This window comes from Lepidochelys kempii, chromosome 8, assembly GCF_965140285.1.
Source record: "Lepidochelys kempii isolate rLepKem1 chromosome 8, rLepKem1.hap1, whole genome shotgun sequence".
NCBI classification, from domain to species: domain Eukaryota; kingdom Metazoa; phylum Chordata; order Testudines; family Cheloniidae; genus Lepidochelys; species Lepidochelys kempii.
The window spans coordinates 1158805-1175425 of NC_136387.1; positions in this window are offsets into that span (position 1 = coordinate 1158805).

The following is a 16621-nucleotide window of genomic DNA, read 5'->3' on the forward strand; positions in this document are numbered from 1 at the left end:
CTCCTGGCAACTGATGGCCGGGGCCCTTCCCCCCTGCAAGGTGAGAGCTAAAGGGTTGGAGAACAAAGGAATCAGGTGACCTCCTGGCCCCGAGGAAAGGGGAAAGCCCAGAGGAGGAGGGGCTGGAGGGAGTTTCAGTTTGGGGCTGGCTGGAGACATGGAGTGAAGGGCAGACGGTGTTGTCTGGCTCCCTGCCCCCCAAAATGGACCCGGCTGAGGGGTCCTGTTCTCTGCACCTACAAGCTCTGTGTTAGACCATGTTCCTGTCGTCTAATAAACCTTCTGTTTTACTGGCTGGCTGAGAGTCCCGTCTGACTGTGGAGTTGGGGGGCAGGACCCTCTGGCTTCCCCAGGAGCCCCGCCTGAGCGGACTCGCTGTGGGAAGCGCAGGGAGGGGCAGAGGAGGCTGAATGCTCCGAGGTCAGACCCAGGAAGGTGGAAGCCGGGTGAGCTGTGTCCTGCAGACAGGCTGCTCCCAGAGAGGAGACTTCCCCAGAGTCCTGCCTGGCTTCGTGGGAGCAGATCCAGAGCATCGCCTGGGGACCCCGTGACAGCAGGGAGCACTGTTCTGCCGCCAAGAACAGCAACAAGCTGCAGAGGACCCAGGCCGCCTTCCCTGACCTGCCAGCTGAGGATCCTAGACTCCAGCACATGATTGTGACCTTCAGATGGGCTGCTGCACCCCACTTCTCAGTCCCAGCCTGCAGCGTCACGAGGGCCCTTCCCCAGGGCCCTAGCTCCAACCTGTGGGGGTTTGCCCTCATCTAGCCTGTCATGTGACACTGGTGGGGTCATTCTGTTCCCCCCACCACTACAATCCTGGGCAGAAACAGCCAAAGCCGTTCTGTGGAAACGAGTGGGCTGGGCCACGCTAACCTCCAGAGGCACGGGCTGCGGTGCGGGGCTGCCCTTGGCCTCCCACGTGCTCCAGCTCAGGCCAGCGCCCTGTCTGGTCGGCTGCACCACCACACACTAGCCCCAGAGCAGCTGGCTGAGCCCCGGCAGGAGGTGCTAACAGCAGCTGCCAGTCGGCCCCCGGGAGCCAGACAATTTCTGGTGACCAGAGGTTTCCCACGCTGGCGAGCAGCAGGGTAATGGTTCGGCCAAGCGCCAAGGCAGGGCTCCACTGGGCTCCCGCCACAGCCGTCCCCGCCACACCCACTCACGCACACTCACGCCCACCATCGCCCAGTCTCCAGCTGCCCCTCCCGCAAGCTGCGATTGGCTCAGCTCGCTTATGGTCAGCGTACGGGACCTGCCGGACACCTTGTCCTGGGCCTTAAGGGAAACTTCCCGCATAGCTTCAGAAACAGCTCTGCATGGTCCCCGTAACGGCCCCTCCCCAAGCTGAGCTGCTCTGCTCAGCTCCCTGCGGCTGTGCAAAGACATGGAGGGTTTAGCTCAAATCCAGGGCCCCCCCCCTTGGCCCTACAACCAATCCAATGCTGCAGCGTAAACACCCAGCTGCACAGCTGGCTGCTCGCCAGGAGACGAGGTCTATCGGCTCCAGCAGCTGCCAGATCGGCCCCCTCCAGGACCCAGGGCATCCTGCTGCCGCTGGGGCTGTGCGACTCCCCCTCTCTGGGCCCAACACAGCAGCCTCCTGTTGTGCCACTTCTGGGCCATGGAAGGAAAACGTCCCCCAGCCTGTCAGCTGCTGCTAGTGCCTTGTCAAACTGGGGGAGCCCCGCAAGAGGGGCAGGTACCCCACCACCCCCGCAGAGCTCTCCTGGGCTGTGGTGGGGAGCAGGGCTGGAGCTCCAGATACCCTGGAAAAATCATGGAGCAGGTCTTCAAGGAATCAATTCTGAAGCACTTAGAGGAGAGGAAAGAGATCAGGAACAGTCAGCATGGATTCACCAAGGGCAAGTCATGCCTGACTAACCTAATTGCCTTGCTATGATGAGATAACTGGCTCTGTGGATGAGGGGAAAGTGGTGGACGTGTTGTTCCTTGACTTTAGCAAAGCTTTTGACACTGTTTCCCACAGTATTCTTGCCAGCAAGTTAAAGAAGTATGGGCTGGATGAATGGACGATAAAGTGGATAGAAAGCTGGCTAGATTGTCGGGCTCAACGGGTAGTGATCAATGGCTCCATGTCTAGTTGGCAGCCGGTATCAAGTGGAGTGCCCCAAGGGTTGGTCCTGGGGCCGGTTTTGTTCAATATCTTCATAAATGATCTGGAGGATGGTGTGGATTGCACTCTCAGCAAGTTTGCAGATGACACTAAACTGGGAGGAGTGGTAGATACGCTGGAGGGCAGGGATAGGATACAGAGGGACCTAGACAAATTAGAGGATTGGGCCAAAAGAAATCTGATGAGGTTCAACAAGAACAAGTGCAGAGTCCTGCACTTAGGACGGAAGAATCCAATGCACCGCTACAGACTAGGGACCGAATGGCTCGGCAGCAGTTCTGCAGAAAAGGACCTAGGGGTGACAGTGGACGAGAAGCTGGATATGAGTCAGCAGTGTGCCCTTGTTGCCAAGAAGGCCAATGGCATTTTGGGATGTATAAGTAGGGGCATTGCCAGCAGATCAAGGGACGTGATCGTTCCCCTCTATTCAACATTGGTGAGGCCTCATCTGGAGTACTGTGTCCAGTTTTGGGCCCCACACTACAAGAAGGATGTGGAAAATTGGAAAGCGTCCAGCGGAGGGCAACAAAAATGATTAGGGGGCTGGAACACATGACTTATGAGGAGAGGCTGAGGGAACTGGGATTGTTTAGTCTGCAGAAGAGAAGAATGAGGGGGGATTTGATAGCAGCCTTCAACTACCTGAAAGGGGGTTCCAAAGAGGATGGCTCTAGACAGTTCTCAGTGGTAGCAGATGACAGAACAAGGAGTAATGGTCTCAAGCTGCAGTGGGGGAGGTTTAGTTTGGATATTAGGAAAAACTTTTTCCCTAGGAGGGTGGTGAAACACTGGAATGCGTTACCTAGGGAGGTGGTGGAATCTCCTTCCTTAGAAGTTTTTAAGGTCAGGCTTGACAAAGTCCTGGCTGGGATGATTTAATTGGGGATCGGTCCTGCTTTGAGCAGAGGGTTGGACTAGATGACCTCCTGAGGTCCCTTCCAACCCTGATATTCGATGATTCTATGATTCTCAGCCAGCCCTGCCGGGAGGGGGGGGGCACTCTGAGATTTGATTTGGCCAATTCTTAGCTTCTTAGGGAACCTCTGCCTCCCACCCGTGGACTCCGAGACATTGCCCTGTCCTCCCCTTGGTCTCCTGAGCCTGCCGCCCCCACGGCCTGTACAACATGTTACCTCTCCTGCAGCAGCTGGCGACTCACCAGCCTGACTTGCACTGATGTGTGGGAAGTCCTGGTCCTAGTTCCCAGTGGGATGAGCCAGGGCTGTCTCCAGGGGCTTCTCCCTAAGTAGGTCCTGCCTCACAACTGACCAGAAAGCAAGTCTCAGGCCCCTCGGCCCATGGCAGGCTGTGGGGCACTCTCCTATGGAACCCTGTCCACATGGAGCCTCCTGCAGCCCCTGGGAAGCAGGCCTAGGCCTAGGGTTAGGCCTAGGCCTAGGCCTAGGGTTAGGGTTAGGGTATTGCAGCACAGCTACAGCCCCGTGCACTCTGCACAGGCCAAGCAGTGTCACTGTGGAACAGCCAATGAGCACCGTGGCTATGGACTAGACCCATCAGTCCCCAAAGTGCCCCCACCTGGATCCCCAGCCCCAGAGTAGGGCACTCCCAGGATTCCTGCGGGCACCTCCCCAGGCTGCTCCCATGGCCTCTCTCCCAGCCCACCCTGGCCCCTACTGCAGCCCACGCCACGTGGGCTCCTCTGCAGTGGTTTTCCCATCCTGCAGGGGGAGGAGAGCTGGCCTGGTTTGCTAACCCGCCAGGGCCAGCCACTCCACAGCTGTGCTGCAGACACATGGGGCAAGGGCTCCCCACGGTGCGGGTACGTCTCTCTCTCATGAATACAATCCCACCATCAAGGTCAGCTCTCAGACTGCTGCGCTGGGCATCACAAAATGCGGAAGAGATGGCCAGCCCTCTGTGGAGATAGAGGCGGTTAGGGACTATTTAGAAAAGCTGGACATGCACAAGTCCATGGGGCCGGACAAGTTGCATCCGAGAGTGCTGAAGGAATTGGCGGCTGTGATTGCAGAGCCACTGGCCATTATCTTTGAAAACTCGTGGCGAACCGGGGAAGTCCCGGATGACTGGAAAAAGGCTAATGTAGTGCCAATCTTTAAAAAAGGGAAGAAGGAAGATCCTGGGAACTACAGGCCAGTCAGCCTCACCTCAGTTCCTGGAAAAATCATGGAGCAGGTCCTCAAAGAATCAATCCTGAAGCACTTGCATGAGAGGAAAGTGATCAGGAACAGCCAGCATGGATTCACCAAGGGAAGGTCATGCCTGACTAATCTAATCACCTTTTATGATGAGATTACTGGTTCTGTGGATGAAGGGAAAGCAGTGGATGTATTGTTTCTTGACTTTAGCAAAGCTTTTGACACGGTCTCCCATAGTATTCTTGTCACCAAGTTAAGGAAGTATGGGCTGGATGAATGCACTATAAGGTGGGTAGAAAGCTGGCTAGATTGTCGGGCTCAACGGGTAGTGATCAATGGCTCCATGTCTAGTTGGCAGCCGGTATCAAGTGGAGTGCCCCAAGGGTCGGTCCTGGGGCCGGTTTTATTCAATATCTTCATAAATGATCTGGAGGATGGTGTGGATTGCACTCTCAGCAAATTTGCAGATGATACTAAACTGGGAGGAGTGGTAGATACGCTGGAGGGGAGGGATAGGATACAGAAGGACCTAGACCAATTGGAAGATTGGGCCAAAAGGAATCTGATGAGGTTCAATAAGGATAAGTGCAGGGTCCTGCACTTAGGACGGAAGAACCCAATGCACAGCTACAGACTAGGGACCGAATGGCTAGGCAGCAGTTCTGCGGAAAAGGACCTAGGGGTGACAGTGGACGAGAAGCTGGATATGAGTCAGCAGTGTGCCCTTGTTGCCAAGAAGGCCAATGGCATTTTGGGATGTATAAGTAGGGGCATAGCGAGCAGATCGAGGGACGTGATCGTTCCCCTCTATTCGACATTGGTGAGGCCTCATCTGGAGTACTGTGTCCAGTTTTGGGCCCCACACTTCAAGAAGGATGTGGATAAATTGGAGAGAGTCCAGCGAAGGGCAACAAAAATGATTAGGGGACTGGAACACATGAGTTATGAGGAGAGGCTGAGGGAGCTGGGATTGTTTAGCCTGCAGAAGAGAAGAATGAGGGGGGATTTGATAGCTGCTTTCAACTACCTGAAAGGGGGTTCCAAAGAGGATGGCTCTAGACTGTTCTCAATGGTAGCAGATGACAGAACGAGGAGTAATGGTCTCAAGTTGCAGTGGGGGAGGTTTAGATTGGATATTAGGAAAAACTTTTTCACTAAGAGGGTGGTGAAACACTGGAATGCGTTACCTAGGGAGGTGGTAGAATCTCCTTCCTTAGAGGTTTTTAAGGTCAGGCTTGACAAAGCCCTGGCTGGGATGATTTAACTGGGAATTGGTCCTGCTTTGAGCAGGGGGTTGGACTAGATGACCTTCTGGGGTCCCTTCCAACCCTGATATTCTATGATTCTATCAAGTCTCCTCACAAATCCACCTGCCTCTGAACCCTCCCACACTTCCATTCTCCTGCACAAAGGGCTGCCCGTAGGGCTCTTCTGGGGCAGGGGTGGCCCCTGGCAAACACACTGCTGGGCCTGGGGAATTCTGGGAGGTATTGCACACAGAACTCAGAGTCCTTCTCGGCAGGACGGAGTGAAGCAGCTACTGTGGAAGTGACCTGAAAGCCCAGTGCTGGGTGCTATGGTGCTGGTGGCTCATCCACTAGAGGATAACAGCCTACTACTGCTACCAGCTATCTGAGTTACTTCTCTGGCTCAAGTGCTGGGGTGCTGAAGGCTCTGGATCCACACCCTGCTGAGGACCTGGGGATGTGATACAAGGACATGCCCCAAAGGTTCTTTCGGAGACATCACTGCTGTGGGACTCCATGGAGCCCAACAAGGGCATGGGAGGGGACCAACAACTCCGTGTCCGTGAGCCCCTGTAGGACTTCCCCTCTTGGTGCAGCCAGGCTCTGTGTGCTCTGTCCGTGTGGGAAGCTGTCTCGCCAGCCGGTGACGCTCACTGGGAGGTGCTTTTGCTGGCTCAGCCAGAGTTTTAGCCCCCGTGCACCAAAGCGGAGCGGTGTGCATGGTGACCTGGCCAACAGCTCGGGGGGCTGCGGCACAGAAATAAGAGGTGCCTTGGTCCACAGTGGCAGGAGCGGGTGGGGTGGGAGAGGGCCCCAGCTGGCGTCAGGTGAGCGCGGCACCTGGGTTCCAACACCTTATCCCGGGGGATCTCTGGCAAAGTCAGCCTGAGAGCAGCTCCGCTGGGGTGATTGCTTGGGCTGCCCAGTGGGTTTGCAGCCCAGAGCGGGGTCCGTTGCCCATGCTGGGATTATCCATGCAGATACTGGGGGCTGGGCAGCTCTAGGCATCCTTGGCTTGGGGCAGCACCTGAGACCCAGCTGGAATTCTCAATGGCCGATGGTGGGGTCCCAGTCCGATGAAGGGGGGAAGGGCTGTGCTCCCAAGGGGCGGGGAACTGGCTTAATTTGTCCATGACCCAGGTCTGTGCAGAGGTGGACACAAAGGCTCAGTTCCCAGTCTGTGTGCTGGCGGGACCCTTCCCTGGCTGCGGGCTGGGAGAAGGAAGTGATTGTTTGCAGCCCTGACCCCAAGCACCAAGTTCACAGCTTGGGTTTATTTCTGTTGCCCTTGGGATGTTACCAAGGGTGAAGCCATCACGGGCTGTCACCCTGCCCATCCCCGGGGGGAGGATGAGGCAGGAAAGATGTCTCTGCAGCGGGGGGCAGGCAAAACTGCTTGGCAGAATGCAAGCTCACAGCTTCACCAAGAATAGTGCAATGAGTCTGAACAAAGACAGGGCAACCCCACACGGAGAGATCTGCGCGCAGGAGGCCCCAGCCCCGGTATTTGCACACCCAGCCCCTCATGCAGCTGGACCAGGATCCATGCACCCAGCCCTGAGCGAGCGCAGTGAGCCCCGCTATTCACACACCCAGCCCCCAGTGCAGCCAGACCAAGATCCATGCACCCAGCCCTGAGCGCAGTGAGCCCCGGTATTCGCACACCCGGCCCCCAGTGCAGCGGGACCCGGATCCATGCACCCAGCCCCGAGCACAGGAGGCCCCAGCCCCAGCATTCGTGCACCCGGCCCCCACAACAGTCCCTATGGCCTCACATGACTTGAGAGTGACAGATCACTGGCATCACCCGGCCATGACTGTAGCCCGATCTGCAGCGTTTGCTGCAGACAATAGCCCAGCCCGGCCATTGAGAAGCCGGAGAAAGGACGGCGCCTTGTGGGACAAGCAGCGAAGACCAGGCCTGAGGAGCCCTGGACTCAGCCTGCAGCACCCTGAGGAGGCTGACAATATGCCACTGATGGAAAAAGAAGAAACTCCCAAGAGCTGTCTGGGCGAATGGGCAGCACCCTGGGGCCTGCATCTCCTTCCGCGTCCCAGCGGTAGCTGGCTTCGCTGTCAGTGGGGCCAGATCTCCCTTTCGCCAGCAGATGGTGCTCGCAGCTTGAGCAATTCCCAGGGCAAGCTGAGCGTGAAATCACCGCGGCTTTGGGACCCCCAAGGGCGCATGTAAAATACTAAGAGGAGCCTGTGGTGGGTTAGCCCGGGGGGCTCTGCCTGCTCCCTCTGGGACGGGCACTGGACTGGGGTCCCAGCCAGCCCATGGCTATTCCTCCCGCAACGCCTGAGACCTCCTGGGCACGGCCTGCCTGTTTGGGAGAACAGCCCCGAGCTCAAGGTGAGGGGCTGCAAGAAGACATGGAGCACAAGCACCTTGATCAGGTGGGCAGCAGCTGCCACACAGGGCCCTGCCAGTCCAGAGCCCACCCAGCTGGGAAACCTGCCAAGACACAGCAAGGACCACGGGACTGGGCCGGGTCACACATGCACCCGAACGAGCAGACCCATCTCACATCCCCTTACCAGACAGTGTGATGAAGATAGAGCTGGACATGACTGCAATCCTGTCACACCCCATCTCAGCGCCCGTGCACCACCCCGGTGCCGGGCAGGGCTCTGGGGGCCTGGGCGAGTCACCTGTGGGCGGGGGGCGCGGCAGCGTCTGTTCGGAGGGGGCCTGGAGACCAGCTGGTGAGCACACAGGCAGGTGCGGACAGCTGTGATCCCTGCAGCCCTGCAGTGTGTGGCGGCCAAGCCCTTCCTGGGGGGCTGGTGATGAGCACTGCAGCAGGGTGCCGGTAGCTCTTCTCCGACCCTGGGGTGCGCCAGCCAGGGTGTGCGCAGTGAAACCAGCAGTGGGAACGTGTCCGGTGGCTGACACAGCCCTGCTCCTCCTGCCCCTCTCCGCCTGACGGCCTCCCGCTTCTACCCGGCAGCTCTCCCACAGCCACCTTAGCCAGCTCCACAGCAACCCAAGTGACAAGCCAGGCGCGGGGCGCATCCCCGGCAGGCGGGCAGTTCCCTCACCTGGCTTGGCCCGTGGCCAGGCCGGCCCTCGCTCACTGCCTGCCCGCAGACCCTCTTCCCCCTGGGGGCGGGATGGCAGGGTGCAGGGCCGGTCAGGGGGATGGGGGGGCAGGAGGGCCATTTGGCCTGGGCCTCCAGCTCAAAGGGGGCCTCTGCTCCCTTCTCTGTCCATGTGCCTTGGCGAGTCCCTTCCCCCAGCAGGCAGCGAGGGGGCATTGGGCGATGGCTGCAAAGTGCTCTCAGTGGGTGCCCTGGCCACAGGGCTGGGTGCGTCTCAGTGGCCCAGAGGGGAGATTCGCTACATTCCTGGGGCGCTGGCTGCTGCCGCCCCCTCATTCCATGGAGCCAGAGGCTGGTCAGGGTCACTCTCGCCTCCCTGTGTCCTGGAGCTGGGTTGGATGGGGAGCCTGTGCCCATCTGGGAAGCTCAGATCACGGGCAGTCTGTGGTGCCCTCTCTGTCATGCTGGTGTCCCAGGCCTTCCCACGGTGCTCGGGTTGGGATGGGGAGGCTGAGCGCTGGGGCTCGGATGACAGCCTGGGCGCTGGCGGGAAGCACATCAGCTGGCTGGCTCCCAGGTCCACGGCAGACCTCACTGCCCCTCCTCGGAGCCAGAGGCACCGAGAGCTGGGTGGGGAAGAAGGGGCGAGCACACAGGAGCAGCCCCTCTTGGCCAGGCTGCTGCTGGCTGGTCCTGTGCCAGTCCCCTGGAACAATGAGGCTCTTCCTCCCCGGGGGTTCCTGTTCCTGGAGTGCAGGAGGGGGCTGGGTCACATTCAGCCTTGCCAAACCCTGGCTCACCTATGCCAGCAATCAGGCCCAATGCCAGAGACTGGCAATGCCAGGAAGGTTGGGTCTCTACCTGCTGCCAGGCGCTGGAGCCATCCGGGGCCACTTCCCCTGCCCCCCGCAGGCCCAGCGGGGCTGGCGATGCTTGGCATTTAACAGAGCAGCACACCGACCCCAGTGAGCGCCGGAGCCCCCCCCCGCGAGCTGCGCAGCTAGGGAGAGCCCAAGTGGGTGTGTCTGCATGCACGTGGCAGTGGGGTGCACGTGTGTCTGGGCACGCCTGTGGCTGGGGGCGTGTGGGTGCACGGGGTGGGGGGCAGCAATGGCTGGGGCAGTGACAGGGTCCCAGGTGCTGCCCGAGTTCCGATTGCTCCACAGAGAACACGGTGACCCCTTTCCTTGGATTAGCTCCCCCTGCTGCCCCCGCCACCCGGACTCCCGGCGTCGGTTCACTCGCCCCTGGCAGACGGAGGGTTTCCTTTCCTTGGCCTTGCCAGATGCGGAGCACCAGGCACCACCTGTGTTCGGGAGACGGGCCCGGAGCCTGTGAGTGCCCAGCTCTGTCAGGGGGCAGGGCAGGCTGGGGGGCCCTGGGAGCCCCCGAAGTGGGGTGGGAAGGGGAGCAGGAGGGCGGGTAGCTCACACGTAGAGGCACTGCAGGGTACTTCCCAGGCTCTGCACGGGGCAGCCAGCAGGGCTGGACGTGGCCCTCTGGCCCCAGGTGAAGGGAAGACACAAGCGGTGCAGTGCAGTGCCGGGGGGACAGGGACACCGGACAACTGGGAATGAAAAGCTTCTGCAAACACACAAGCTCCTGGCCCCCCCTCCCCGCTGGGACATGGACAGGCTCAAATGAAGGCTCGGGGGACAAGGGGGGCCCTCGGACAGCCGCTGGCAGAGCATGTCAAGTGCACGGCGAGGAGCGTGGAGGAGTCTGGTGCAGGGTGTTTTGGGAAGGCAGCTCCTGGGAGCCGCCTCTCCCCGCAATTGCTGCCCGTCAGCCCGCACTGCCCCATGGGCCAGAGGCTGCACTTTGCAGGAGCACACACCAAGCGGCCCAGGAACACGAAACGGGCTGCCCCCGGCTGTGAAGGAGCGGTGCTCCCCTGCGGCCAGCAGACGGGGAGCTGCCAGGCCTGGGCCCGGAGGTGCCATTCTGGGGAACCCTGCCCAATAGCCCCCCCTTCCATTTGCTTTGTGAGTGAACGCGTGAAACGCCAAACCCAGCCCCTAGTCAGCCCACTGTGCAAAGCCAGCTGCAGCATTGTCACAGACATGAGAGCAACGGCCTCCAAACACTGCGAGCATTCGGTTTGTTCAGCCAACTTGGGAGTGGGACCAACGACTGATGTTCAGGGCTGGTGAGGGAAGACATTTGAGCCCAGGATTGGGGCTGGGCAAAGACCTGGGAGGCAAGGCAGGAAGGACCCTCCTGGGAGCCCATGGGGCTGGCGAGGGGCCAACAGAGCTGCCCTGCTTGGCAGGAAGTGGGACCCAACGTGGGCGTGGGGAGCCCAGGCAGGAAGAGGCCGAGGCTGGTCGGGCCAGGAACACTGGCTAGAGGAATCAGACCCCCAGGAAGGGCAACGTCATTTGTAAATACTCTTGGCTATGAGTTACTGGAAAACCCAAGAGGGAAACTGAGTCAGGGTGAGCGCAATGCCATGCCTGGCCATGGGGGGGCATGCCCCAGGCCTTCGCCGTGAACCAGGATCACAGCTGCCCTTTCTCTGGGGCGGGATTTCCCTGGGAGCCGAGGAGTAAGACGCACAGCGCCCCTCAGCAAAATGGTATTTCCTCCGTTGCTGAACCGCTTCGCCCTTGTTCAGGCTGAGATTGGGCCCCGGGCAGAGCAGAGCCTTGGTCTGAGACCGGGGACGGGAGCAGCTCCAGCGGCTGGTGACTGCTCCGGATAAGGGTTCCTGAGGGTTTACATGCGAGCACCCTGCTCTGCACAGACGGGGGGAGTCCGCCTGGCCTAGAATTCCTGCGTGATTTGCTGCTGCCAGCCTCTCCGGCCTCTCCCCAAGAAGTGTCTGCTCTGTAAGCCTGACACGACCCCTCACCACCCCACACCCCACACTTCCCCCTCTGGGAAGGGCTGGGGCAGAGTGGCCAGGACTGGCATTCTTCCCCCGTGGGCCAGCTGCTCCAGAACAAGGCTGGGGCGCAGGGGGCATCACTTGGCAAGACCCAAGAAGTAGTTTGTCATTTGGACCCCCTCAGTGACATTCTGAGCAGCCCTGGGACAGGAGCCAGAGACGGGAGCTGCTCGCGGGATCAGGGCCAGTCTCACTGCTCTGGCTGAGCCGCGACACGTTCTGGAGAGGAGGTGGGGAACTGGGAAGAAGGGAGCTGCCCCTGCCAGCCCAGAGACCCCCTGCAGAAAGAAAGTCATGGCCCCTGACAGGCCCGGGGAGGAGTCTGGGGTGAGCAATGCAATGCGGCTTGTCCTGCCCCTGCTTCCAGTGCCAGGGGCTCGTGCAGGAGGTGTGGGGGGCAGGGGCTCGAGTAGGAGGAACTTGGGCAGGTCAGGGGCTCGGGTAGGAGGGGTGGGGCAGAAAGGGCGGGGCAGTGGCATGGGCAGGGGCAGGAGGGGTAGTGCAGGGAGGCCGAGGCTGTTGGCCAGGGACGGGGAGTGGGAAGGCTCGGATGTGAGGCTTGGCTGTGTAGCAGCTGGTCCCACTGATTGGAGCCAGCTCCCCGAGAAGGGCTGACGGGAACACTTTCCTGGCCCTGATGCCCCGAGTGCCACGCTGCAGTGCCGGGTCACCAGTGCTGAGGGGCCCCCTCCAACAAGCAGGGCTGCTCCTGCACAGACGGGGCGTCCAGGCAGATGGGGCTGGTGCTCACCAGCTGTGCTGAGAAGCGAAGGCAGGTGCGCGAGGCCACGTGTCTGTGAATGGAGGCCCAGCCCGAAAGGGGTCTCAGCATCTTACCCCAGTGAGAAGCCAGTGTCCTCTCCCTGGGCACAGCCAGCTGCTGGCCCCACTGAGCAGGGCCCAGGGCTCTGCGCGCACCTTAGGGCTCTGCAGCAGCTTTTGGCAAAGGAGCCTAGAGCACATTGCAAAGTGTGGGGCACCCTCAGCCCCCCCAGGACTGGGCATGGGCCTTGGGGCTGGATGCACAGCACAGCAGAGCACTGGATAGCAAAGGCCTCTCGCAGCCCTGCCCTGCCTCCACCAGCAACCTGAGCAGACAGGCCGGGAAGCCCAGTGAGTACGGTCGGGGAAGCCTGGGGAGAAGAACAGTATCACCCGTGTTGGGAGCTGGGCAGGAAACCACAGCTCAGCCCAGCTGCGGCAGGAAGCATCCGGGGCTCTGGAGGGGCCAGTGGGCAGGATCCTTGGCCCCAGGCTCAGCCGCCAGCGCTGGCTCCGAGGGGAGCGGGGGCCCCTGAGCCCTGCACTGAGGCAATGGAGTCAGCAGTGACCCCAATGATTCCGGCGTGGCCCAACACCGGCCTGGGGGCTAGGAGCCGGCAGAGCCACGGCTGCCAGCACCCATCTCTCTGCTTGACCTGTCCCTTGCACTGCGGCCTGCAGAACCCAGGGCCCTGCCGCGCTCGGCTGCTGCCAACACACAGTCCTGCCACGAGCTCTGGGCTGGTGGGGCAGCTCCGTGGCCAGGCCTGGGACAGGAGCGGGCAACCCAGCGTGGCTCAGGCTGGGAGGGGTGCAGTGGTTGGGGCAAAGGTGCCTGTCTCAGGAGGGAGCTGTGCAAACACCACACAGCTCCCCTGGCCCTGAATGGGGCCATTGTCCCAGCTGCTCTGGCCACTCACCAGCTCCCTGAGACAGGGAGTGCGCTCCTGGGTTAACCCTGTCCAGCCTGCGCTCCCAGGCGCTGCTGGGGAAGGCTGCCGGTCCTGGGTGCAGTTTGCAGGTGGGGCGGGTGCTGCCTTCCCAGGGCTCCAGGAGCCAGGAGAGGAGCTGAAATCAGGGGAGAGGGAGGCAGAGTGAGGTGTCCCAGGCCCTCCCCCACTGCCCCTTCGCACTGGGGCTTGCAGGAGGAGCTTTGCAAAATTAAACAGCTTCCAAGAACAGTAAGCCGGCCAGTTCCCTCCCTTTGCTGTGTGCGTCCCAGCCTGGGGGCTGCCTGGGCCTGCCCCGCCCCTCCTGCCCGAGCCCCATGCCTGCTGCTGTCCTCCCAGGGGGCTGGCCCATCCCCATTTCTGTGCCCCAGGTGGTGAGTGCCACGTGGCGCCCAGGTTTTCCTGCAGCCTCTGCCCTGCTCCAAAGTGTGTCCAGCTGCACGGGGCGGGTGGGGGGTGGGGTGGTGCAGAGCTGGCTAGCCCCCCATGGGGAGGGCTCAGGCAGTCCTGCTGTGGCTCCCTGGGTGGGCAGAGGGCTCAGCTTTTTCCCTGGCTGTGAGGAATTCCCCTGGTGCGAGGAGGGGCCAGGGAGGGAGGTGGATTGAAGGGAAGAGTGGCCCATGGGAGCAGGGTGACCTGTACGCTCTGGTGAGTGCACTGGACATGCAGGAGCCCGCAGCAGGGGCTTGGGGTGGCTGGGGGGCCAGGCTCGCCAGTGTCCCAGGGGCAGCCGGGGTGTGGGCATGGCAGGCGCTGGAAGAGGGCGTGTGGGAACTCGGCTCAGGAAGCGAGCGGGATTTACTGGCTGTGCTGTAAATCCTCCCGCACAAAAGCCCCCTGTTCCCGGCGCAGGACGCTGGCGGTTCCATGCTCGCTCTGCCAGCCGCGCCGGGTGGATTAAGGAGAATTGGTTCAGCCGTGACAGCAGAGAGCAGGAATGTTAAACAATAAAACTGCCTCCAGTTGTTCTGGGCGCGGGGCTCCCCCGTCCGCTCAGCTGGAGCCCACGCGCTGCTCCCACACAGCCCCAGGCTCTGCCCTACCTCCCTGGCCCCTGCGGGTGCAGGATGCCTGCCAGGGCTGTCGGCAGAGCCACCAGCTAAGGAGCAAACCCCAGGCACAGACTGAGAAACACCAGCGGGGAGGGACGGCAAGAGCGGAGCATGTCCAGCCCCGGCGCTGCAGCAGGGCCTCATAGACCTGGACAAACCCGGCAGGGGTTTGTCCAGCCCTCCAGCGAGGGGCCCCCCAGCCTCCCCAGACGCCCGGACCCCAGGTTAGCTGCCTCAGGGTTAGGAAGTTTTCCCTAATATCTACTCACAGTCTCCCCAGCTCCAGAGTAATGGCCTTACACTGCCTGTGTCCATGGAGCCCCCCGAGCCCCAGCCTCTTGGACCAGCCCTGTGCTATGGGCAGCCTGGCCGCAGGGTCCCCCGCAGCCGCCCCCTGGCCAGATTAAACGCTCCGTCGGTCTAACCGGGCCTTGTTTCCAACCCTTTGACACGTTTGTCGCTCTGCCCTGGACTCTGCCGCTCGTGGCGGCTCCTGGCTTTGCCGGCTGCAGACAGCCCCACTGTGCGGGGGGCACGGGGCATCCCACTAGCACAGGCCCTGCACTGCCTCTGCCAGGAACACGGTGGGCTGGGGTGGGCCTCACCATTCGGCAGCCTGCTGGCCCCAGCAGCAGGCCCTGGAGGGGAGGCACCCGCCCAGCTGGGGTAGGCAGGCGGGGAGGTGCTGTGCAGGGACCTGGGCTCTTTATTCTACTTCACAGAAAACCAGCCCAAACAGGCTGAGATCAGGGCTAAATCCGGGTTACTAAAGCATCTGACAAGCAGTGCTGGACGTCAGGGCTCCCGCCCTGTGCTGGGCTCTGCCCTCCGGGCTCTGTCCCAGGCTCCCCGATTGCCACAGCCCCCCTGCGTGCCCAGCGCTGCAGCACAGGGGGACCCAGCGTGGGTCCTGTCGGGCCCCGCTCCTCACCCCACAGCTGGGCTCTCGCCAGCTCGCTGGCTGGCTGGAGTTCTCCACATGCTTTGTGGGGGCAAGGCAGGGGCTGTGTCGGTGAGATGCACTCTGTGGGCTGGGCCTGCCCACCCCAGCCCCGCGGGGTATTTCTGCGCTGACTGGCTGATGGATTTACGGCCCCGGCTTTCCCAGACGGCTGCATGACCAGGGATGCCACCCGAGTGCCCTGCTGCACTAATTCCGAGGGCCTAAAGGGGCCCTAAGATGTTACTGCCATGGCAAACACACCCTTCACCCGCCTGTCACCTGTTGGTAAGGAGACCAACCCGAAGGGAAAGCAGTTACTGCCCCCGAGGCTGACTTCTACTGTGACCCAGCCCTTGCTGTGGCCTGTAGCTGGAGAGAGTTTGCGAAGGAAACCCCTGGGGCCAGGCTCTTAGCTGGCACCAAAGATGGTGATTACTGGCCTTTGGGGGCGAGAGATGGGTTGGCTGAGCTGGGCTCAAGCTGGGGTTGTTACAGTCTGAGCCTGTTTCACCCGTGGGGAAGGGGGTCAGGATCCAGCTGCAGCTGGGGCAGTCACATGGGTCCCGCTCTCAGGATCAGGACAAAGGTGGCTCCAAGTCCCAGGAGCTGGAGGGCGGAGGTGCCATGATGGGGAGTCTCACCCCAGGAGCCTCTATCTGCTCTTCCCAAAGCCTCTTACCTTAAGGACCCAGGAAAGGAGCGGTGGGTGGAGTAGCCCCACCCCTTGTTATATGTCCACCAATTAGGCCTCGTTTCCAGTGCACCCCGTTTCTTTAATTAATTTCTCCTTCCAGGGCTTGTTTTTACCAAGCAGGGTCTCAGCCCAGGCCTTGAGCTGGGTCCAGGGGCCTTTTGGTTTAGACGAATCCTGGTTCCTTTTTGTGCCTTTTCCCATCACCAGTGGTTGGTAGAGGGTCTGGTGGAGTCTCATGCCCCTGGACAGCACTTCTCAGCGCACAGCTCCCCACGCAGCCCAGCTCCCAGGCCAGCCCTGCCCAGAGCAGCTCTGCGGGACCCTGGCTGGTGCTTCGCACTCCCTGGGGGACCTGTGAGCCCACCCGGGGGCAGGGAACCAGCACAAGGGGGGAATGGCCAACTCGCTCAAACCCCTGCTCCGTGACTCCTCTCTGCAGCATCCCTCCCGGCTACCCGAGCCCAGGCCAGCTCCCGCTGGTCAGGGTGCTGAGAGCACAGCAGTGCGTCCAGTGTGGCTCCTGGGAAGGCGAGGGAGGGCTCTCCGGGCACAGGCCCGGGGGAGCTGCGCTGTGTCTCTGGGGCTGAGACGATGGGCAGGGCACGGGGAATGGCCTGCAATGGGCTGGTGGCTGCAGAGCTGGGGACGGGGCACCCCTCCGCTGCTGGGAACGACAGTGCGCGGGCTAGGGCCACTTGGGCTGGGGGGCGGGAGCATAAGCCCCCGAGAGCGACTTGGGGGGCCAGAGCTTGTGTCCTGGAAAGGTGGCGTTCGGCTCGCTGCG